The sequence below is a fragment of the Lathyrus oleraceus genome, chromosome 7, assembly GCF_024323335.1.
Source record: "Lathyrus oleraceus cultivar Zhongwan6 chromosome 7, CAAS_Psat_ZW6_1.0, whole genome shotgun sequence".
Classification (NCBI taxonomy): domain Eukaryota; kingdom Viridiplantae; phylum Streptophyta; class Magnoliopsida; order Fabales; family Fabaceae; genus Lathyrus; species Lathyrus oleraceus.
Genome location: NC_066585.1, coordinates 73,869,724 through 73,883,263, shown reverse-complemented (window position 1 = coordinate 73,883,263; position 13,540 = coordinate 73,869,724).

The window sequence follows — 13,540 nt, the reverse complement described above, 5'->3', positions numbered from 1 at the left end:
GCAACACTTTCATTTTCTGGCAAAATACCTCTCAAACAGTAACCACGGCTTGAGACTAGCTGACGTTTGCAATGATGCATGCTTGATTTCTTCTGCGTAATGCTCCATAATTATGGAAATGCTACGCGATTATTTATTTTTCTATGCAATATGCAATGCTTATTCTACATGATGAATGCATAAAAATATCCCCCTCAAGGGAATTTTCTGGGGAAAACGAGACTCTCTGCTGAGGAACTCGCCACTGCTCCGATTTCCACCCTGCCGGGGATAGCACTGCTGCTAGGAAATAGACAACCCTTGCTGGGGATACAGATCCTTTGCACCCAACCCTCTCGAGGACATGCCGGGGAATACCTCCTTTGCACCCCACCCTCTCGAGGACATGCTGGGGATACAGATCCTTCACTGCACTCTGTGGGAATACCACAGTCTTTGACTTGCTGGGGATATAGATCCCAACTCTGCTTTGGGAACCCTCACAGATACTCCCGCTGGGGAAATGAGCAATCTTCAACCTGCTGGGGGAATACCATCCAGACCCTGCTAGGGGAACGACAACTACTCCGCTGGGGAGGACCCAATCAATCCACATGTAGGATACCCTCGGCTGGGGATGCAGATATTCGTCTGCTACGGAAACTCGTTCAATCCACTGGTAGAATGAACACTGTTGGAGAGATATGTCATTGAACCCGCTCCACTCGGGGAACTGCTGGAGATATATTTCATTGAACCCGCTCCACTCGGGGAACTGCTGGAGATATATTTCTTTGAAAAAGACCCGCTCCACTCGGGGATTGCTGGAGATATATTTCTTTGGAAAAGACCCGCTCCACTCGGGGAACTGCAACCTTCGGGCCTGGATGCTGAGGAAACACCATTTTAAACCTGCCGGGGACAACCATCTTGACTCGGCTGGAGAAGTTACAGACCTTGGATCTGCTGGGGAGCTAGTCCTATGACTCTGCTTGGGGACTTAGCTGGGAAATGAGAAAAGTTGGTACAGAACACCCGTCGACTCGTCGAACCACGGTATCCACCTTCCAATCTCGTATCAGTTTTCCACTTTTGAGAATTCCCAGACTCGTCTGGACCTTTTCTGCTCCATCATCTTGTATTCCAAACCGCCCCGCGCTCGACGAGAAACGTACTCCTGGGAACTATACAAAATTTCAATTTCCGACTTTGAAGAGTCTTCTTGATTAATTTCAAGGGTCGTCGGACGTCTCAACGTCGCTCACTGCTTCTCTACCCATCCATTCGTTTCTGGTCAAACTCTGCGGGGAATTTCTACAAAGCTTCCACATCACCACCTGCAAGTGAGTGAAGAATATCTAACAGTTCCTGCAAAACAGACCGTCAGATAAAACCGTGCCCCAGGCGTGTCAAGATTTCAACGCTTGGGTCACTCCGCCTTCCAAATAAGATTTCAAGCTTTCAATCTTATAAACATGCATTGGAAGGAAACCTGTATGTCTTAAAAATGCAAGATTCTTTATCAAAATATCTGGATGTCTTTGCAATCAAAGCGGTAATGAAACACAAAAACAAAATTATTTGACTGAATATGCATTTTATTGATTGGAAAAGTGTGGCTCAAATGAGCAATACAAAAGGAAGCAATTCCTGAAAAGAGGTAATTGCGCTCAAAAGGAAAAATCTATCCTAATGGCAGTGTGAAACCCGTGATCTCATCGAGTTCCAACTCGGTTACACCCCATATGTCCTCAGACTCTCCTTGCTTTCTGCCTTCTGAACAAGACGATTCCGATTGATCCCTACCGGGTATTATCCATGATGCTTTAACCAAAGCGCACACGATCATGCTAGACGCAGTTGTTCGTTTCAATCCCTCTTTTGCCTGGACCGCCCTTTCGGGTTTTCAGTCCACCGGGATACCCCTTTTTGCCCAAGTCGCCTTTTCAGGTTTTCGACTTGCCGGGTGTACATCTTTTCATTTTATCCCTAATTTTTGCCCGAACCTTTCTTCCTGTTTTTGGTTCGCCGGGATGCCCATTTTTGCCTGGACTATTTTGTTCTTTTCGTCCAGCGGGTCAATTATACGAAGTATTTTTTAACTGCGTCCGCATTCACAGGGGATGGAAAATCCTCGCCATCCATGGTCGTTAGCAACAAGGCTCCGCCAGAGAAAACCTTCTTGACCACGAATGGACCTTCATAATTCGGTGTTCATTTGCCCCTTCGATCGTTCTGAGGAGGAAGGATCCTTTTCAGCACCATATCACCCACGTGATATACCCGAGGTCGCACCTTCTTGTCAAAAGCACGCTTCATTCTTTGCTGATACAATTGCCCAGGACAGATGGCTGCTAGCCTCTTCTCTTCTATCAGGCTCAACTCTTCATACCGGGTTCTTACCCATTCCGTCTCTTGCAATTTCACGTCCATCAGGACTTCTCAAAGAGGGAATCTGAACCTCAACCGATAATACAGCCTCCATTCCATATACCAATGAGAAAAGCGTTGCCCCAGTAAATGCACGCATCAAGGTTCGATACCCATGTAATGCAAACGGCAACATCTCATGCCAGTCTCTGTAGGTTACCACCATTTTCTGCACAATCGCACCGTCGGTGCATTCAAACGTTATCCGGGCAACAAAAGCTCATTCACCTTAACCTCCCCATCAGACATCGGAATCCGTTCGGATTCAGGGTCAAGCCCCTCCTCCGGGATCGGTCACTCTCAATCTTTCGATCAGAGTACCTCGAGATGTCCTCATCAGGGAACTCAAACTTCATCGGTTGACAACCTCAACGGGTTGCTGAGAGATGTAATCAGACAATACACCCCTTGATTGCTTTCTGAGAGCATCACAAATCAGTCAGCATTCTTTTGCACTCTCTCAACCCGTCCGGTCAATGCTGGATTCTCAAACCCATACTCGATCGGATCCATCTCGGAAATCCACAAAGTGGTATGAACCAGCATATACTGTCTCAGTCGGCGAGCAGCCTATGCCAAAGTACAGCAAGTTTTCTCGAACAGTGAATGTATTGTTTCACAGTCGGTAAACTTTTTGCTAAGGTAAATTGCATGCTCTTTTCGACAAGACTTGTCATGCTGACCCAATACACCTTGTGGATCCCTCGAAGGCCGTCAAGTACAGAACTGACAATTGCCCCTCCCACAGGAGATATCAGACTCAGAGGTTCCTGCAACTTATTCCTTTATTTCTTTCAATGCCCCTTGGCAATCATTATTTCACCTGACCGTTTGATCTCCTTTTTTTTTTCAACATCCTGAATATAGGTTCGCACGTGGCTGTTAGATGAGATGTGAACCATGACAGGTAGTTCAATCTTTCTAAGAAACCACGAACCTCTTTTTCTGTTTTTCCTCGGTTCAGGCGTTCCCTTTTTTTTTTTTTTTTTTTTTTTTTCAGGATGAACCTCGATTCCTCCCTTACGATGAACCCCCAACATCTTACCGGACTGCACTCTGAACGTGCACTTATCTGAATTCAACCTCGGTTTGAATTGTCTCCACCAGATGCCCCACTCCTGTTTGGGACTTTGCTATCATGTCATAGCATTCGATTTCATGATGAATCATATCATGAAACAAAGTCACCGTGGCTTTCTGATACAGGCACTGGCGTTCCGCTTCTCTAGAGGACAGTCTTCTCTCTATGGTAGCTTGTGAGCAACGACATCGGTGTTTGACCCTGGCGTATCCTGACATGACCAGGTGAAGACATCCACATGCTCTTCCAACAAGCCTACCATCCTGCTTTCAACTTGCCTCTGAAACGGCCCGGATTTTCACTTCCTGACCTCGGCGGTGCTTGGAATAACAATCTCCATCCGCTCTTCATGCGGCTGAATCACCTTCTCCTCTTGTTTCAACAACCTGGCTAATTCCAGCAGATCCCAATCTTCTTCGTCTTCTTCTTCAGCAAGATAGATCGAATTGTCGAAGTCATATGAGGGCGTAACCAAATTGTTATCAATGAGATCCGGAGAAGAATTTTTTTTGAAGTCGGGACGAGACAAAACAAAAGGAAAAAACAGAAAATAAACATTGCCATTTTTATTTTGTTTTTAAACTGCAAAAATAATTGAAAAACAGGGAACACCGTTTTTTGACTGAAAAAACATCCATTTATTAATGATGCAGAAATGCAAATTTAAACATGAGGTGGCCCTTACAATGAACCATTACGTGTCGGGCAACACGTATGGCTTTCATGCATATAAACTGAAAACAAGAAATAATACTCTTCCAGATGAGTAACAATGTTGATCTTTCAAACCCTCCAGTTCAGGATTTGCTGCCCTGGTGCACACGGTTTTACCCAACCATCCAGCTTGCAGTCACTGTTGGTCTCTCCACCCACTGCACAGGTGTAATCTGCATCTTCAGCAATTGCACTCACCGTCGCTTGACCATGTACCGGCATGGGATTAGCATTAACGTTCGGTGATGGCGCAAAATTGATAGCTTTGGAGTCTACCAGGTCCTGGACGACATTCTTGAATGCTCTACAGCCCTCAATGTTATGCCCCTGCGTACCAGAATGAAATTCACACTTGGCATTCTCATCGTAATCAGGAGGCCACTGATCTGTTCTCATCGGAACCATCGCCCTCGGCTGGACCAACCCCAAATCCCTCAACTTTTTGAACAGCACGGCATATGACACGGGCGGCTTGTCGAAGTGACGATCAACTCCTTTCCCTTTCATCTGGTACCCGGCTCTCTGTTGAGGTGGCTGACGTTGCTGTCGTGCTGACTGATTACCAGCAGGGATGGTTACAGCAGCGGTGTGCTGGTAGTAACGATCCCTACCGTGTCCTCCCTGGGCATACACAGCACTGGATTCTCCGTCATTCTTCCTTTGGCCATTTCCGAAGGGCTTCTTCGACCCTGATGACGAAGCATTACCTTGTATCTTCCCCATTTTCAGCCAACTTTCAATTCGCTCACCCGCCACCACAATATCAGCAAAGTTGGTGACGGGACAACCCACCATTCTCTCGGCAAAGACCCCTTGCAAAGTACCCATAAAGAGATCAGACATCTCCCGATCCACCAAAGGAGGTTGCACTCTGGCAGCCAACTCCCTCCATCTTTGAGCATACTCTTTAAACCCTTCAGTATTCTTCTGAGACATACCCTGCAGCTGGGTACGACTCGGGGCCATATCAGCATTGAACTGATACTGTTTAAAGAAAGCATCTCCCAGATCTTGCCAACCCTTGATGTCAGCAGATTTCAGCTTGGTGTACCACTCCAGAGATCCTCCAGACAGACTGTCCTGGAAGAAGTACATCCACAGCTTCTGATCCGTCGTGTAGGCAGAAATCTTACGTACGAAAGCTTGGAGGTGAGTTTCCGGGCAGGAACTCCCATTGTATTTGTCAAAGGCCGGCGCTTTGAATTTTTGTGGGATCACAATCCCCTCGACCAGCCCCATGTTGGACATGTTGACAAACCCCGGAGTAGCATGGCTTTCCAGAGCCTTCACCTTCTCTGCCAGCAACTGAATTTCTTTGCTCTGTGGCTGGACACCATATTGACCAAATGGCTCATCGTGCATGGAGAATTGATCAGCCTCTCTGTCTTCCTCCCTATCATCATCAAACCCATAGAAAGGAGGCACAAAATTGTCCTTCAAATTCTGCCCCAGACCGGGCCCAGGTTGACCACCAGCACCAAAACCAGCAGCATTGTCATTCACCAAACCCAGAGTCGCTCTTTTACCACCATCTTTGGATCCACCCAGCCCCTGATTGGAGACACCATCCAGATTAACAACACTGTTCGCCGCTGAAGCCCGCTCGAGCTTTTCAACTTTATCTGCCAGAGCCTTCTGACCAACTGCAAAGCCTTGCATGATGTTGATCAGCTCGTTCATTTTATCTTTCAGTTCGAGCATATCTGTGTTGGGAAGATCCATGAGTTTAGGAGTATTGCGCCTGGTGTAATATCTGTGAGGTCGGGTCGAGTGCAAAGGTACAGTTCTGCGAGCACGAGCAATGATTCCTGCAAAACAGCAAACAGGTTAATATGCATGAATGCAACGTCTATCCATACGAGGAAGCTTCTGTCTTTTGATTTTGGTTTCATCGAGACAAATAATATTTCATCAATAACATTCTGACATCCGAATGTCTCTCAACCAGATTCTCAATCCATAATATTCCCCATATGGCTAGACTCGGGTTTGATGCAGATGAATGCAAGATGTGATGATGCAGATGTATGAGTGCACTGGGCCATCCTCCAAGTCCTCTGATCATTTGCACTGAATCTGGATTCTGAACTGATCATAAACATCTGAGGAATAAACAACCACAATTCTGACCCACGGGTTCCGAAATAAACGGAACTGATACATCATCATCATCACCAAACCACAATCTCTGAGCAGACACCTATAATCATCTGAATCGGCCCGGGGAATCCTGAAATAAACGGATCCCCACTGATAAAATATCTCGGCCCGGGGAATCCGAAATAAACGGATCCCCACTGATAAGTCACGGACAGCACTCCGGCGTCACGGCAATAAATGACCATAAATCCGACTTATAATTATGTCTCTGAATCACAGATCAAAAGTCACCATCTGAAGGCTATCTGAACAAACATCTGACAGAACAACCCTCCCCTCACAGGTAAGTTCTAATCAAGTCATCCTAAGGCGGATAATGGTCTCGACAATCGGGCGGAGATACTCAATGGGTTTGCCCTTTCGGGTGTGCCATTGTAGCTCCCTTAAAATCGTCTAAACCAAAGATCCGGGAATGATCGGTCACCAGAGTCAACAACTCAAATGGAGTGACTCAAACAAAGCGGAATATCCACAGAGATGAGCACTATCAAGTGAGCCTCGTCCGGCTTGTGGCACATCACGCCGCCAGGCACATGTTGACTTAACATGAAAGAGGCAACGTGAGACCACACTAGTCCTAGGTGTATACTCGGGCCTGGGTTTTAGCCCCACTCAGAACACCCACCCCAAACAACAGAACCACCTGCAGAGGAAAATGGCAACATGACAGTAATGATGCATGCACATATTTAATGCAAATATAAACAAGGGTTAGTATAATAAATGCAATAAATAAACAACACAAGCAACCAAACCCATCCTAAAGCGCTAGGAGAGACTCGCTTAGGGACCATGGACCAGCATAGGTCAACATGTTAGGAGTCCCCAGCAGAGTCGCCAGCTGTCGCATCCTGCGAAAAATCAACCGGCGAGACTCGAAGAAAAACACACACAGAGCCGCCACTGCGCGTTATTTATCCCAAGATAGGGAAAGGAAACGCTCAGAGAAACCTGGAAAGACATGGTCTCGCGACCAGAGAGAAAAGGTTCGGGAGTCGGTTACGCGAGGGGAAGGTATTAGCACCCCTCACGTCCTAGGTACTCCTAGGGATCCACGTCCTAGGATAAAGAAAAGGTTGCTAAACATCACACACACACACGGGGAACACAGGTGGGATTAAGAGGAACGGGCTCGATAAGGTATCGCACCTTATGCCTACATATCTTGTCTGGAACAAGAATCAGAGCCACTGTAGTTCGGCTTACGCACGCCAAACAACACAAAACAACACAAACAAGCAAGGGTGGCAAACATGGAGCCCGACAACCACTGGATGGAATTACGTCGGCATCCGAACCAAAACACACAGTCAGATAACAAGCAAACGCACGCAAAAAAGAAAAATGTTGCCCGGAGTGGTCTCGCACGACCACCTGCCTACATACCTCGTCTGGCACGAGGATCAGGGCGATGTAGTTCCCCTGAAAGGGACTAAATTGCTAACCAGAAACCGAGGGGAAAACACGACACTAGGGAGCTGAGACTCGAGCCTAATGTTGTCATGCATCGCTTACCCTAAGTTCGGTTTTCTATCCTACTTGCATAAGCAAACTAACCTAACCAGGAAAGAAGCTAGCACACAAGCATACAATCATATATCATCAAATGAGAACAGGTATCTCAAACAAGCATGTCAATCAGATATCCACATAACACGCACTATAGCCAAACAAGGGGGCTCAATCAATCAGGTTTGACTGCCTAAGCAATCGTCTGTACAGGCTGTGTTTGCTCTTAACCTTGCCATTACGAGGCTAAGGTGAAGCAGATGAAAAGGTGAAGCGAGGATCAGACCTCACAGCTCTTATCCCTAACCAGGGAGAGCTGACAAATGAGCATGGGTCCAGAATAGGGGAACCCTTCTATACTCGATGACTCAAACACAATGTGCACTGCACAGGATCTTGGGCTTTTGATCTCAATGCTACAACCATGTAATGGGAGCAAGGAGAAGACTCACTGAATAGTGGGGGACAGGTTGCTTGTCCCTACCTTCCACCAATTGCCTTACTTGAAGGACTTTTCCTGCTTGGGCTTAAAATGTAAACATACACAATCATTGCCTCTTAAGGAGGACTTCAGACATTTATTTGCCCGGCCCGGTAACAGCCGGGTCTCCAGACTACATGAAGTCAAGAGGACCTACCTCAATGCAAGTTGCTTAAGCAAAGCAAAGCAAAAGTTCACAAGGAACTGAGCAACTAAAAGTACCTGGAAACAGTCAAACACAGTTAGTATTCAGACAGACAAACTGTAAAGCAAACAGTTAAACAGCTTAAACAATACAACACAAAACAAGCCCAAGGATTAAGCCCAAGCTCCAACACCTACAAAACAATGTTATGTTAGTGTACAAACATCCACAACATCAATTAAAATCAACTTGTATCATTCTCCATGTACATTATGCTTTTGATCCTGAAAAACCAAGCAAACATTAGCAACTAGACCACTAGGCCAAGCCTAGGGTCCCAAAGCAAGAAAAAGTTAAAACAGCAAGGTATCCACCATCCAACATCAAATTATCATCAAACAAGAGCAAACATCATTGGTCTCATGTTTATATCATCCATCATGTTCAATTCATGCACAAAACAATCCATATTGGTTCAAATGAAGCACCAAATATACAAACAGAAGTATTGCATTCAAAGCCCTATCAAAATACATCAAAAAAATCTCAAATTAAATACACCTAAACAGGGGTCAATCAAGGTCTACCATGTCAAATTTGAGCTTAATTGGGCAAATGGAACCATGTCAATGAAAATCATCAAAAACAGATACAATTTCATGCTTCAATTCACACCATCAATGCATACAGCCACTTCAAAAATTCATATCTCATTGGAAACTAAAAAGAAATGGATGAGACCAAAACAGGGAGGTCCTAACATGTGTCTAGTTCATGCATATCAAATTTCATGGCCATACAATACAATATGAGGATTTCCCAATCAATCTACCAACATGTATCACATGAGCTTGCAATTTCAACAACCAGAAATGAAAAATCAAGATTAAATTGAAAAGGCAGTGAAAAATTCTACAAAAATTCATCAAGCATCCTAACATGTCAACAAGTCATCATGCAAAATTTCAGCCAATTCCAACATGTATAGGTCATCCAATTAAATTCAACAAGTTGACATCAAGAGGTGTGACACAAATTGTCACACCTAAGTTCCAGAATTTGCTGCTCTCTAACCAGGTATCAAAAATTCATGAAATTTACATATAAATAATCCTCAATGAGTCAAGAACCACCACAAAAATTTTCAGCCATTTATTTTATGATATGAGTATTTCATGATCAAATTGCCAAAATGTATCAAAATGTGACATACATTAGAAAAGCCTATGCCAAATAAAATATTTGCCAAGCACAACTTTGACCAATAGGTCAAAAAAATCCTACACAAGTCAACAAAGTCATAGAAAAAAACTCCATATTTTTAGGATTTTTTTGCTATTTTTTATGAATTTTTTAATGTCCTAATGATTTTCTAATAATTATTTGAATTAAATTAAAATTACACAATGGCATTTCTGTAATATTTGGCGCGGTGGAGGGAAACAGAGTTTTCAAAAATTTGAACGGGACTTTGGATCAAATGCTGTTTCGCGCAGAACTCGTCTTCTTCTACCTCCAGCACACGAAGAACACGAAATTTCAAAACCCTCACCAAAATGAACGAATAGATATCCGTTGGAACCGCACTAACGCGTAGATCACAAATATGAACTTATTTTAACCTAACAATTCTTCTATCATGCGAATCGACTCACTTAGGGTTTTGGCACAAAATTTCAAATCAAGATTGCGCAGCCTACGGTCTACCATTTCACAAACCAAACATATCATCGTAACCTACACAGCATGCACTACCAAACGCACATGAACTTGAAGCAAATTATGAGATTCGAAAAAACCTCAAACCTGGAAATGGCGGTATTGTTCGTGATGTTTCCAAGCCTATGAGTCCAAAACAGCAGCGCAGCAAGCTTCAGGAAGTTGAATTCCAAGCTCAGGTTCCGTTAATGTTGCTTCTAGTGTGCGAATTCTTGATTTTCCATTGTTGAGGTGGTTATGAACAGTCACGATCCAGTGCTTGATTGATGATAAAAAGCAAAAACAGCTCGAGCATGTGATGATACAAGATGAATGCAAAAGGAATTTCAAGGTTTCATCCAAAATTGAGGAAGATTGAGGAATTTGAAGGTTCTTGAGTTCTTGATGAAATTGATGAATGTGAGAGGTTTTGAGATCCAATTTGGGGAAATGTGAAAATCAGTTATGATTAGAGAGTGTTTTGGTTTATATACATGAGCTTAATCATCCACTAATCATGTTAATTAGCAAAAATGGAATTGTTAATGAAAGTGTAATTTTCAAAGTGGGGCAAAAATGGAAATTCCACATGACAGCTCATGCCACCTGTTTTGACAGCTCAAGCAACCCCCAAATGCCATATGTGATGTGTAGAAACTATTCCCATTCCAATTGGTTGAGTATTTCTCAAAATCATATGTGTGTGGTAATTGATCCATTTTGTGCATTTCATTTTTCAACCCAAAACTCAAACCATGTGCATTAACCATAAAATGAATATTCAAACACACTTAAAATGCCATTCCTGAGGTGTTGGAAAAAGTCCCATTCAAAAATTCCAATTATTTTGACATTTGGACAATTTTGCCCCTGGTCCAATTCAGCTGTCCAGTTGAAAAGTGACTTTTTGCCTTGGCCATTTTTGGGAAAATCCAATGATGCACCCTCAAAGTACATGTCAAATGGAGTTTGTGCATATAAAGAACTTGCAATTTGGACAAAGTATGTGGTAGTTATGGCCTCCTGATTACGGGTCTTTTCTGAAATTCACTGAGCCATATCTTGCAAACCGTACATTAGATTTTCAAGTTCTTGGACTTTTTGGAAAGGTGAGAACAAGATCTACATCTGTCATGTTGAACAATTTTTCATTTGAAGCTTCCTTGGACTTCTGTTTTTGAGGTCAAAAACTTTCCACTTTTGGAAACTTCAGTTACAAGTCACCTGCTATTTTTGGCAGTTTTTGTCCTGACTTGATTTTCTTCATTTTTAAGCATTGAGATGTCATTCAACACTTGTTCCAACATGAATGAAGTGTATCTAACTCATTTCCACCTCCAAATCCATCAGATCATGTACAGTTGACCACAGTTGACTTTTCATCTGACAGATGAATCTGGCAATGCATAGATCAATTTAAACCCCAATTTCCAACTGAAATGGCTCAAGGGTGACACCCTAGCCTCAATAAACTCAATATAACCAAAGAATGAACCCCATAACCATCTCAAACACCATCTCCTGATCCAGCCCTGATTGGCCCAATACAACTGATTAGGGTTGACCAGTGGTCAAAACCCTAATCTCAAGGAATCTTCTTCAACCACTTGATGACATCCAACCCTGATGATGATGATGTATCAATTCAAACAAGATGAAGACCAATATCCCTTGAGAATCATGAAACCCTAATCCACAGTCCAATCCTCAGATGGCCATGATCAGTCAATAAAACCCTAGGCTTGCATTTCCTGACTTCCTCATCTTCTGATCAAGACTTGGGAAGATAGCTTGCACACGGTAACCACATGATATGCAATATGAAATGCCTAAAGTCCTAAGATGATATGCAAATATGTTAATGCTAGTCCCAAGAGAGGAGGGCAAATTTTGAGGTGTTACAATACATAAACCCTTTGATTTAAGTTTCATGAAGAACTATGTTTTACAGTCATCTCCTTCGAATGATAACCCTTCATACATTTGTTGGTTGGATAAGGTCCAACAAAAACATGGATATGCATGGAAAGATCAGGGAATTTTTGACCTGATATAACTCTCAAGAGTTTTGGTTAAATACAACTCTCACATTCTTGTTACTGTCATGTGCTTTTGGGAATCCACTACCAATACATTTCACTAACCCTTTGGAATGATAACCGTAACACTCTTCAACATAGAAGTAATTGTTGGTCTTTTACCAAATGAAGAGCCTTTTGAACCTTATAGGATCACTAAAACCAAACCCAAATTCATCTTTACTCACCCTAGATACAATAGATACCTGGAATAACATTATGCTTCGCCTGAGAATGTAAGTGCTCATAAACACATAACTTTCCTCACTTATTGGCTTCCTCGCTCTGTTTTCTACTCCAACTCCCTTCAAGTGGGCAAAAAAATTGTACCTCTAGCCACTCAACTTCATGAAAAGAGGGAAGTTTGCCTTAGAAAACTAATCTTCTATGGCATTTATGAATCTTTCGGATTCACTTCTCATGACCTTAAGGAACGGTAAAATCCTGAAAGTCTCTTGGTGTCTGGTCCCATTTGGCTCCAGCAGCTGTGGTTAATGCCACCTTTGAGCCCTCCCTCAAAGATAACATTCCACCTAATCTAGAAGGGAGCACCAAAGGTTTGAGGCTGACCCAAATTACTCCAAATGATGGAAAAGTTGCATCAAAGGAAGTTTTTGAGACTTATTTTGATATGTTTTATAATTGTAAAACATTTGTCTTGACTATGGCACCTTTTTCTAGTCAAAATTGTCGACCTTACTGGTTCAAAAAACCATTCCCAAATCCTTCACCTAATGAGCAAAGAAAGATTCACGATATTTTACTAGAGTTTTTCCAACCCGCCCCCCGTCGACCAAACTCTGTTCTTCAAAATCAGGTATAAAGGTAGCTGCCTATTAGCCAAACTTAGTAGCTAGGAAGTTTGGTTTTGGTCAATTTCTACCAAAATCCATCATTTCAAAAGAATATGTTGTCTTCATCGTCACTGACGAGCCAAGTGAAGAGTGGCTTGAGAAGTGTATAAACTTCTTCAAGAAAAAGGTGTATTTCTCAACCGTCTCGAATTCTCGCCTTCTTTTCATTGCACAAGAGAATTCAAAGACTGGTGGTCGACCGACTATCAAGGCGTGCGCGATCTTTTTATCACGGCTCAACGCCTGACCAACACATTTTCATTTATGCATAACGCAAAGAAGAAAAACAAAGTAAGCACATCAAAGAAATTGAAGACTTTCAAAGATACTTCAAAACTATTTATAATCCATCTGATATTCGTCGAACCATTTATGACGCAGCTGTAACTTTAAAACATAAAATTGCTAAAA